This window comes from Pteropus alecto, unplaced genomic scaffold (assembly GCF_000325575.1).
Source record: "Pteropus alecto unplaced genomic scaffold, ASM32557v1 scaffold75, whole genome shotgun sequence".
Taxonomy (NCBI): Eukaryota; Metazoa; Chordata; class Mammalia; order Chiroptera; family Pteropodidae; genus Pteropus; species Pteropus alecto.
Window position 1 is genome coordinate 11,129,034 of NW_006440638.1, and position 10,617 is coordinate 11,139,650.

Here is a 10,617-nt window from a genome sequence, read left to right on the forward strand (position 1 = left end):
TTGGAATTGCTATAGGAAGCCCCTCAAAGAGGACTTTGGTCACATTTAACTGTTCAGCACTCACCATCAGCATCCTGTTAGCATTCTGTCTCCCTTCTAAAAGTGCCTACCAGGCAAATAAGCAAAAGCCAGATCCCAGTGCAGGCTTCCTGCCATGGCTGCCAGGGGTCTAGATCTTCCTCTGTCCATCCTCTGGTTCAGCTAGGACTTCAGCCTGGCTAACAGATACCTGCTTGCTCCTGCACTCTGTTGAACTCTAGAGGAGGGAACATTTGAAAGTCAGAACTGTCAGACCAGCAGCTGGAGCAGGACACAGACAAGACAGTTGTATAGCATAATATTGGCTGTGTTTTCTCCCTTATAGGTTTTCTTCTTCTTGTCATTTTCTAAGCCTGCTTCCAAAAGCCATTTTTTTTTCCTTTTTCCATCCTGAGAGGACTGACTGATTTATTCACAGATCAATATTACCCCCCCCCATGTAACTTGGGGATATCTTGATTAATCTCTAAGTCAGTGCTTCCCAAGGTTTTTTCATATCATAAAATATATACAAAATAATATTGTCTGTATGGTACTCAGGGTAAATGTATATGAAGCTGCTAAGGGTTTGAGGTAACCATTGGAGAGTCTCAGGCTGCACTGAGGGCTGAGAGGGCCATTAGCTCAGGATTGCTATTCCCTTTTATATCTGCGCATTGGTTGTGAAGCTGTGGTCAAAGCTAGTCACGATGACTTCATTTCTCTTACCGGGGATTGGTTTGGGGTAAACATATGACCCATAGCTGGCCAATGGGGGTGGTTTGCTAATGCATTTCTTCAAAAGCTCTCTTTACTCTTAAAAAGAGACATGAAAGAGGGGACCTGTTTTTGAGCAGGGATGTGATGCCTGGAAGAGTGGCAGCTATGTTGCCACCATGAGGGAATGTTACGTTAAGAACATGCTGAGTGGAAAAATAGAAGGAAGCTAGGATTTTGATAGCATTGTTAATCTGTGGACCTCACCAACCCTGGAATTACCCTTTAGATACTGAGATAATAGATCATATTATTGAAGTTATTTTCACTTTTTGTTTGTTATGACAAAAAGCATTCTGATACAATATCTGCTCAGTACCTGAAGATCAGAACTTATAGAAGAGTTGTGCAACCAAAAAAGTGCTCAAAATAAGAAACTTTTGAGGAAAGAATAGAAAACTGGATATGTGCTGATAAAAGGAAAATGTTTAAGTTCAGAGTAAGATGAGTAGAAGTAAAAGCAAATTCTAAAAAAAAAGCAGTGTGCTTTACATTGGGAGTACAGCGTTTTGTTTTGTTTTTTTTAATTAATATAATAGTAGTATTGACTGGATATTTGCCAGCATCTTCAAAAATCTTTAGAGAAAGGGAAAGGATTTTAATCACAATTGCAAGAGGCAGAAGAACATACAAGTCACGAGCCTGAACCCTTGGGCCAAGCCCTCTGTTTAGATGCTGCATCTGCTACTTCCTAGATGTGTGACTTCATTTAAGTTGCTTAACTTCTCTTTGCTTCAGTTATCTCATCTTTAAAATGAAGATAATAATAATAATAGTCCTTACCTCAAAGGTATTATTGAGTATATACTTATAAAGTATGGAAACAGGGTCTGGTGTATATTTTCTATTATTAATTTGCAGTTATCATCCAAACCTGTGCAAAAAAAAAAAGTCACTTAAAGTCAGATGCTTCTACTGCTACACAGTTACTAATAGAAGATCTATAACACCTAGTGTTAGCAAAGACCTCTCATACATTATTTATGAGAATGTAAAATGGTTAACTCTTTTAGAAAACAGTTTGGCAATTTCTTAAAAATTAAACACATTTACTCTATGACTTATTAGTTCCACTCCTATATACTTACTAAAGAGAAAGGAAAATGTATGTGCGCACACACACACACACACACACAAACCTTGTAAAAAAATTTTCATAGCATATTTGTTTATAATACCACGAAATTGGAAATAGCCCAGATTTCCATTAACAAGAGAGAAAGTAAACTATAGTATATTCATGTATTAGAATACTACTCAGAATAAAAAAAATGAATGCACTTCAAATATATGGAAAACCATGAATGAACCTCAAAATTTTTGTTCAATGAAAGAAGGCAGACATAAAAGAATACATACTCTATAATTCAATTTATATGAAGTTCTAGAATAGGAAAAACTTATCTATGGTACTAGAAATCCGAACAGTGGTTGTTTATAGAGGATGGGGAAAGATTGGCACAGGTACCTTTCTGGAAATACTCTATATTTTGACAGGGGTGGACAACATAGGTGTATACTTTTGTCAAAACTGAGCAAATTGTACTTCTGAAATTATGTATGTTTTACTATATATAAATCACAACTCATTTTTAAAAATGAGACAAAAAGCAATAACAGATGTTGCGCAAGTCTTGGGTAGTAAATGGGTAAGATGAGCATCTTTTTATCCCAGGTATCAAGGAAAATATCAAAGACTTCTAGGGTTGTGACAAAAGAATGCTGACACTGACTTGAAGAAGCTATCATTGACCAATATGGGACAATTTGAACATCAGTAAGGAAAATAACTTTAGTGAATTAAAACATATAATATATCTAAATTCATGTATTTATAAATACTTTTTAAAAAGTTTGGCCACCATTAGAGGTGTCAACTTATTATTTTGAAAACTGGTGAATAAAGATAAAGAATCAAGCATTTGCTCTGTCTTTCTCATATGAATTGTAGCACTGGGTAACCCATTAGTAAATGAAGGGAAATTTCTCATTATAAAAATATTCTAGCTAATAAGTAAAAGGTGATAGAATTGGAAAGTCATCATATTGCAACCCAGTCAATTAAATGATCTAGCTATTGAGTATCGACATCTGCTAACATTACAAAAAAGATGCCCCGCCCCCCTCCGCCCCCCATGAAAGGGCTCAGGTTCGTGACCTATGAGACAGTCTTGCCAAAAAAGGCCTAACCAGAATTTAACCAAGCTGTCAGATTCAACGTTGGTTGAATACAATGGATAGAAGAATATGGTGAATGACACCAAAGAAATGTAATCAGCAAAACTCAGAGTGTAGGAGAGTTTATGGGATAAATGGCTCAGTTTCTTCAACGAATAAATTGCAATAAGAGAGACTGGGGTTGGGGAGAGAGAGATAGATGGAAGAGGAACCTATAGATTAACAGAAAACATAGAGAAATGTCAACAAATTGCAAAAAGCAGACTTTTTAAATCTCCATTCAAACTTGAAAAAAATCACCTTAATAATACAATTAGAAATTCGAACACTGAGTATCTGATGATATTAAGAAATTATTCTTTTTAAATAGGGCATGTTTTTAAAGAGTTCTTATCTTTTATATTGAAATAGTTACAGATGAAATTACTTGAAGTCTTGAATTTGCTTCAAAATAATACATACAGGACATAAAGTGAGTGAAAATATTGAAACAAGATTAGCCATGTTTCAATAACTATTGAAACTTGCTGAGAGATACAGAAGGATTCATTATGCCAGCTTGTCATTTTTGTGAGTACTTGAAATTTTCCACTATGAAGTTTTATTTTGTTTTGTTTATAAAAGAATGCAAAAGGAGAGAGAAAGAGAAAAACAAAACGAAACAAAAAAAACAGATTCTGCAGAAATACAGGAAGGAAATCTAACAGCATGCCTGAATGTTAACCCCTAGATGCATTTCTTGTTGATTGCCACAGCAAAATGGAAATGCTGTGTTTAAGAAAGTAGACCCTGGGTTCAAATCCTGTTTTTCTACACCCAGAGGGGGGACTTTTGTTATCAGATCCTCTAAGCCTCATTTGTAAAATGGAGATGAATCAGTACCTACTCCGTGGGGTTGTTGCCAAGATAAAAAGATAACCTGTATAAAGCATGGGCATTGTACTTGGTACTAGTCAGTACTCAATAAATGTGGGCTGTCGACTATCTATTGTATGTAGCATTTAAAATCAGAAAATGAAAGTCAATGTATGCACCTTTCAATGACTCTTGGAGCATTTTTGGTGACTTCTGAACTACAAAGTTGTTTTTCTTATTTATTTTTTCAAATACAGAGATGAGATTATAGTTTACAAAGCTTATGTTAACTTCACATGCCTTATGGTAAAACCAAATCAAAAGGCATGACACTCATCCTGTTAAAACAGATGGAAAGTAAACCCCCACACACAATGCCTGCCTTTCTTCCTAACTTTTTTTCACCTCTGTTTTTCAATTTATGGTTAAGAAAGCAAGAAAATCTGCTGAGAACAAGGAACTTCCCTCTTTTCTGCCTGGAGGAGACCATGAGTAATGGACTTTTCCATCGGGGTTGTTTTTCCTGGACATGGTGTACTGCATCCAACTGCTAAAACATGTGATCCTAAAGGAGATCTGAAGTAAACTTCAAATGTCCCTTATCAGTCAGAGATGCTGTCCCAGTTTCTAATAAATTATGAATTAGTTTTCTGTATTTGGTGCTCTTCCTTTTTAAATAGAAGTTCTATTCATTCAAAATATAAGTTGAGAGATTTCCACATACCACATGTTGTAGCCCTGAACAGGAAGAAATGGTCCTGAACTCAGACCCCAGCTATCCACCAGGCCAGTTCCTTCTTAACTTCCAGTCCTAGCCTGGAAGCTCACTCTCACCACCCAATGCCCTCCATCCTTCTTTATCACATCTCCCTGTCTTATTTTCTTCATAGGTCTCACCCTCATCTGAAATCACCTTATTTATTAACTTATTTTTATTTTTCACCCCCCTCTATTTTCTACCCTTTTTATCACTGTATCCTCATCACCTAGCCCAGTACCCAAGAGAACTAGCTACATAATTTGCAGGGCCCAGTGCATAATGAAAATGTGGGGTCCCTTGTTCAAAAAGTATTAAGAATTGTAAAATAGTAGACCGTACAATGCTTGCTACTACACAGGTCATACAACCATTATTATTAGGCCTAGCACCTAACAGACACCTGAAAAAAGTTATTGGAATGAATGCAAATTTAAGAAAAAAATATCAGGTACCAAAAGAGGTCTAAGATAAAGAATGATAAAAGATTTAAGAATAGTCTACAGCCATGCCACCCTGAACGTGCCTGATCTCGTCTGATCTTGGAAGGTAAACAGGGTCGGGCCTGGTTAGTACTTGGATGGGAGACCACCTAGGAATACCAGGTGCTGTAGGAATTTAAAAAAAAAACAAAAAAAAAACCAGAAACCAGCATGCGTGTGAAAGGATGCATAATTCCAACCACAGGGTTGACTGTGAGGTGAGAAATAAGATGATCCCTCTGCTGTCCTTGGGAAACACCAAATCTAGGCTGTAAATCCCTGAGGGTCAAGACCATAGCATTTTCATCCCTGACTTCCCTTAGAGGGCCTACCACATATATGGTGTTCAATGAAGATTTGAACTAAACTGAATTGGTTCTAGAGGCAGAATTAGAGAAGGATAAGGAGTTATGAAAGAAATATTCTTTTCTTTAGTGCAATCTTAGCCGATCTTAAAACTCATCCTCTAAGTTTATGACAATGCCTCAGAGCTATGTCCAGCCAGCTGTCAGAGTTCTAGAAATCTCATGTTTTGCCTGTGTTGGGATTTCATGGTGTGTCTGACATCATTCAGTAGATGAAGCATTCTGTGATGAAAGTGATAGTTTTACGATAAATGCAAAGCTTCTCAAAAAGATTCCTAAGACTATATTCCTTTAAAAATTGGGATTACTTCCACATATTTTTTTCTAAATTTGTAGACATATTTCCTTTGTGCTGCTTCCAGAGATGGTGAAAGCTCCCATGAAGTCATCAGTACACTTGTCCAAGCTTACCAGTTAGGTGATAAGGGACATTTGAAGTTTACAATTGTGTCACAACTTATATTATATAGGCGTGATTTTATATATACTCATAGTTACTTGGACCTATTCCAGGGTATAATTCCATTTTCAGTGGGACTCCATAACAGGGATCCCTAAGTCTACATACCTAGATCCCAGGTTAAGCCCTGCCCTGTGTCTGAACTCTTGTAAAAGTCAGTTCTCTAGTACCACTTCTTAACTGATTCACTGATCACAAAACTTCTGTCTGATACATTAATACTACAGAAACTATCCAGTTCCCAAGACTGCATACCTGGCACCTAGGCTTCCCTGTATCTTTGCACCTGGAGCCCACCGAGCTCCCTAATTCTATGTCAGTAAGCACCCGAGCTGTTGAACAGAGGTGGTCAGCTGGTAAAGGATATCTGATTCCAGCTATCTTTTATCCCGCAAACTGATGTATTAAATAGGACCTTTTCGGTTGCAAATGAATCATTTTAAAAATTAAAACTAGCTTAAGAAAGGTATGGTAAGACTTTCAGTCAAGATGACAGAGTAGATAAACTCTGGGTGAAACTCGTCTGTGACTGCGTAAAAATTACAAATAAATTATAGAGCAACCATCATTTTTCGAACCACCTGAACACTAGCTAAATAGAATTCCCACAGCTAAGGATATAAACAAGAAGCCATGTCAAGACTCATAAACGATAGAAATGATCAATGAAACCAAGAGCTGGTTCTTTGAAAAAAATAAACAAAATTAATAAACCTTTAGCCAGACTCATCAAGAAAAAAAGAGAGGGCCCAAATAAACAAAATCAGAAATGAAAGAGGAGAAATGACAACCAATACCACAGAAATACACACACAAAAAAATGCTACAATTACTTGCCAACAAATTGAACAACCTGGAAGAAATGGATAAATTCTAGAAATATACAATCCTCCAAGATGGAATCAAGAAGAAACAGAAAATCTGAACAGACCGATAACTGCTAACTAAATTGAATCGGTAACCAAACAATTCTCAACAAATCGAAGTCCTGGACCAGATGGCTTCATGGATAAATTTTACCAAACATTCAAAGATGAATTAACACCTATCCTTCCCAAACAATTCCAAAAATTGGAGAGGAGAGGTTTCCAAGCTCATTTTACAAGGCCAACATTGACCTGATTTCAAAACCAGACAAAGACACTACAAAAAAAGAAAATTATAGGCCAATATCACTGATGAACATAGATGCAAAAATCCTCAACAACATACCAGCCAACCAAATTCAGCAATACATTAAAAAGATCATACAGTATGATCAAGTAGGAATTATTCCTAGGGTGCAGTGTTGGTTCAGTATCTGTAAAACAATTAATGTGATATACCACATAAATAAAATGAAGGATAAAATTCATATGATCATACCAATATATGCATAAAAAGCATTTAACAAAATCCAACATCCATTTATGATAAAAGCTCAGCAAAGTAGGAATAGAGGGAACATATCTCCACATAATGAAGACCATATATGACAAACCCACAGCTAACATCATACTCAATGATGAAAACCTGAAAGCTTTTTCTTTAAGATCAAGAACAAGACAAGAATGTCCACTTTCACCACTTCTGTTCAACATAGTATTGGAAGTCCTAGACACAGCAATCAGACCTTTTGGAAAAAATTTGGAAGGGCATCTAAATTGGAAAGGAAGAAGTAAAACTGTCATTTTTTGCGGATCATACTGTATAGAGAAACCCTTAAAAATTGTACAGAAAAACTATTAGAACTGATAAATTAATTCAGTAAAGTAGCAAGATACAAAAGTAATATTCAGAATTCGGTGGCATTTTTATACACCAATAATGAACAATGAAACTAAATTAAGAAAACTATCCCAGTTATAATTATATCGAAAAGAGTAAAACACCTAGGAAATAAATTTAACTAAGGTGGTAAAATACCTGTTTTCAGAAAATTACAAAATACTGAAATTAAAGAAGGAAATTGAAGAAGATACAAATAAAGAGAAGGATATACTCATGGATAGGAAGAATTAACATTGTTAAAATATCCATACTACCCAAAAAATCTACAGATTCAATGTAATCACTCTTTTTCACAGAACTAGAAATCTACCTGATATCAATCTATATATTACGAGGCTATAGTAATCAGCATGGTACTGACATAAAAACAGACATATAGATCGATGGAACAGAATAGAGCACCCAGAAATAAATCCATGCCTATATGGTCAATTAATCTATGACAAAAGAGGAAAGAATATACAATGGGATAAAGACAGCCTCTCCAATAAATGGTGTTGGAAAAACTGGACAAATACATGCAAAAAAAAAAAAAAAAAGAAACTAGATTACTTTCTTATACCATGTACAAGAATGAACTCAAAATGGATTAAAGACTTAAATGTAGCACCCAAAACCATAAAACTCCTAGAAGAAAACATAGGCAGTAGTAAACTCTTAGACATCACTCTTACCAGCATTTTTTTGGATATGTCTCCTTGGAAAAAGGAAACAAAGGAAAAAATAAATAAATGAGACTACATGAAACTAAAAAGTGTTTGCACGCTGAAGAAAACCATCAACAAAACAAAAACATAACCTACTGAATGGGAAAAGTTATTCATCAGTGATATTTTTGATCGGGGGTTAACAACCAAAATATATAAGAAACTCATTCAACTTAACAACAAAAAAAAATTTTTAAACCCACAAACGATCCAATTTAAAAAATGGGCAGAGGACCTGAATAGACGTTTCTTCAAAGAGGATATACAGATGGCCACTAAACATATGAAAAGATGCTCAACATCATAATTGTCAGAGAAATACAAATTAAAGCCACAATTAGATATCATCTCACACCTGTCAGAATGGACATCATCAGTAAATCAACAAACAAATGATGGCAAGGATGTAGAGAAAAGGGAGCCACCATGCACGGTTGGTGGGATTGTAAATTGGTGCAGCTGCTACAGTGTGGAGTTTCATCAAAAAAATTAAAAATAGAAATACTATGTGACCCTACAATTCCACTGCTAGGTATTTATCCAAAGAAATCCAAAACACTTAAGTTGAAAAAAATATATGCAGCCATATGTTCATTGCACCATTACTACAATTGCCAAGATATGGAAGCAACCTAAGCCCATCGATAGACCAATGGATAAAGAAAAGGTGGTGTGTATAAACAATGGAATATTACTCAGCCATAAAAAAGAATAAAATCTTACTATTTGCGACAGCATGAATAAACCTAGAGGGCATTACGCTAAGTGAAATAAGACAGAGAAAGACAAATACCGTGTAATCTCACTTATATGTGGAATCTATAAAACAAAGTAAGTGAATGAACAAAACAGAAATGAACTCATACAGAAAATAGGTTGATGGTTGCCAGATGGGAAGGTGGTTGTGGGTATAAGTGAAAAAGGTGAAAGGATTTATGAAGTACAAATTAGCAGTTGTAAAAATAGTAATGAAGATGTAAAGTACAGCATAGGGACTATAGTCAATAATATTGTAATAACTATGTGTGGTGTCAAATGGGTTACCTCACTTCATGAAACTGATATATGTCAAATGTAATTGAAAATTTTTAATTAATTAATTAACATTCCAGAAAAGTTAAAAAATTAAAATTAGCTTAAGCAGAAGTGGAAATTATAGTGATTCAGATGGCCATTGGAGTCTGTCTCTCTCCAACTCTTCTGTCCAGTGTGAGGTACCCTGGGAGCCTCAGGCTCTCATCCATGCATCGTTATAACATTAGAAGGAACAAGAACAAACACCCTTCTTCTCTGATCTCTAAAACTAGAGAGTATGGAGGTAGCGTATTTTTATTCGTTATTTCTAAATCACATATTCATCCCATTGTATGGGGGCATAAGGTTAGCCCCATCCTAATGATTTGGATGTTGCCCTCATAGGAAAGCAGGGATCTGTGTTTAGAAAAAAGCGAAACAAACCCTGAACAGGCAAAAACAGCAGATATTCTGATAGTCTCCTAGTTATAATCCTCTTGTGTGCTCTCACAGCCATTACCTGACCTTGCCCCACTTCTGTATTTGGTCTGTCAGCCTTCACCTGGCTCTTCAGTTTGGCCTGGCCTCCTGGTTTTAGCTCATCCTGTTGCCCTGATTCTGAAACTAGTTATGAAAATTGTAATTGTCCTTTAACAGTGAAAAGGTTTTTACAAAACAGAAATGTCACACAGGTTCTCTCAGTACGCTATCCAACCCAGTGAGAAAAGTCACCATTTACCTTTAATGTTACATATACCCAAACAGAAGTTTTCTCCAAATGTAAAGTAATTCCCCCATTTTCTCAATGAGAAAAACTTAAAACAAATGTTTTGGCCAACTTGGATATATAAAAATTTAGGAATGCAAATGAAATAGTGGAATATGTACTTCTAATATTAAAGATCGTTCTGTAGATTAATGATTGGGGTGACTGCCGTCTTGCACTCTTCTCTTCTGAGTCTTTCCACGTGCATCCATGTGTGGGCCTTAAAACAAAAAGTCTTTCCTTGAGTCGTCCTCGTAGGTTTTTCAAGCACAGCTTCTCTGCTTTTGCCTGTTGTTTTGAGCTACAGCACTTTTTAAATCTTCATATACGATACTTCGCTGAGAGTATTATAGCATTTTTTCTTCTTTGTTCCATTCCTCTGGAGGTGTATATACATAGTCTCCCAGCATAACCACCTACTGCATGGCCTTTTAAAACAATACTTAAGTAACTTGTTTTTTCTAACAT

At 35.8% G+C, this 10,617-nt stretch overlaps 1 protein-coding gene and 1 pseudogene across 4 annotated transcripts in view; both read left to right on the plus strand.

Annotated features, from left to right (window-relative positions):
• Positions 1–10,617, plus strand: part of FRMD4B (FERM domain containing 4B) — a 307,013-nt gene that overhangs the window by 164,241 nt on the left and 132,155 nt on the right. The gene's annotated exons all lie outside the window — the stretch shown is intronic.
• LOC112484472 lies at positions 5,084–5,202 on the plus strand (annotated as a pseudogene).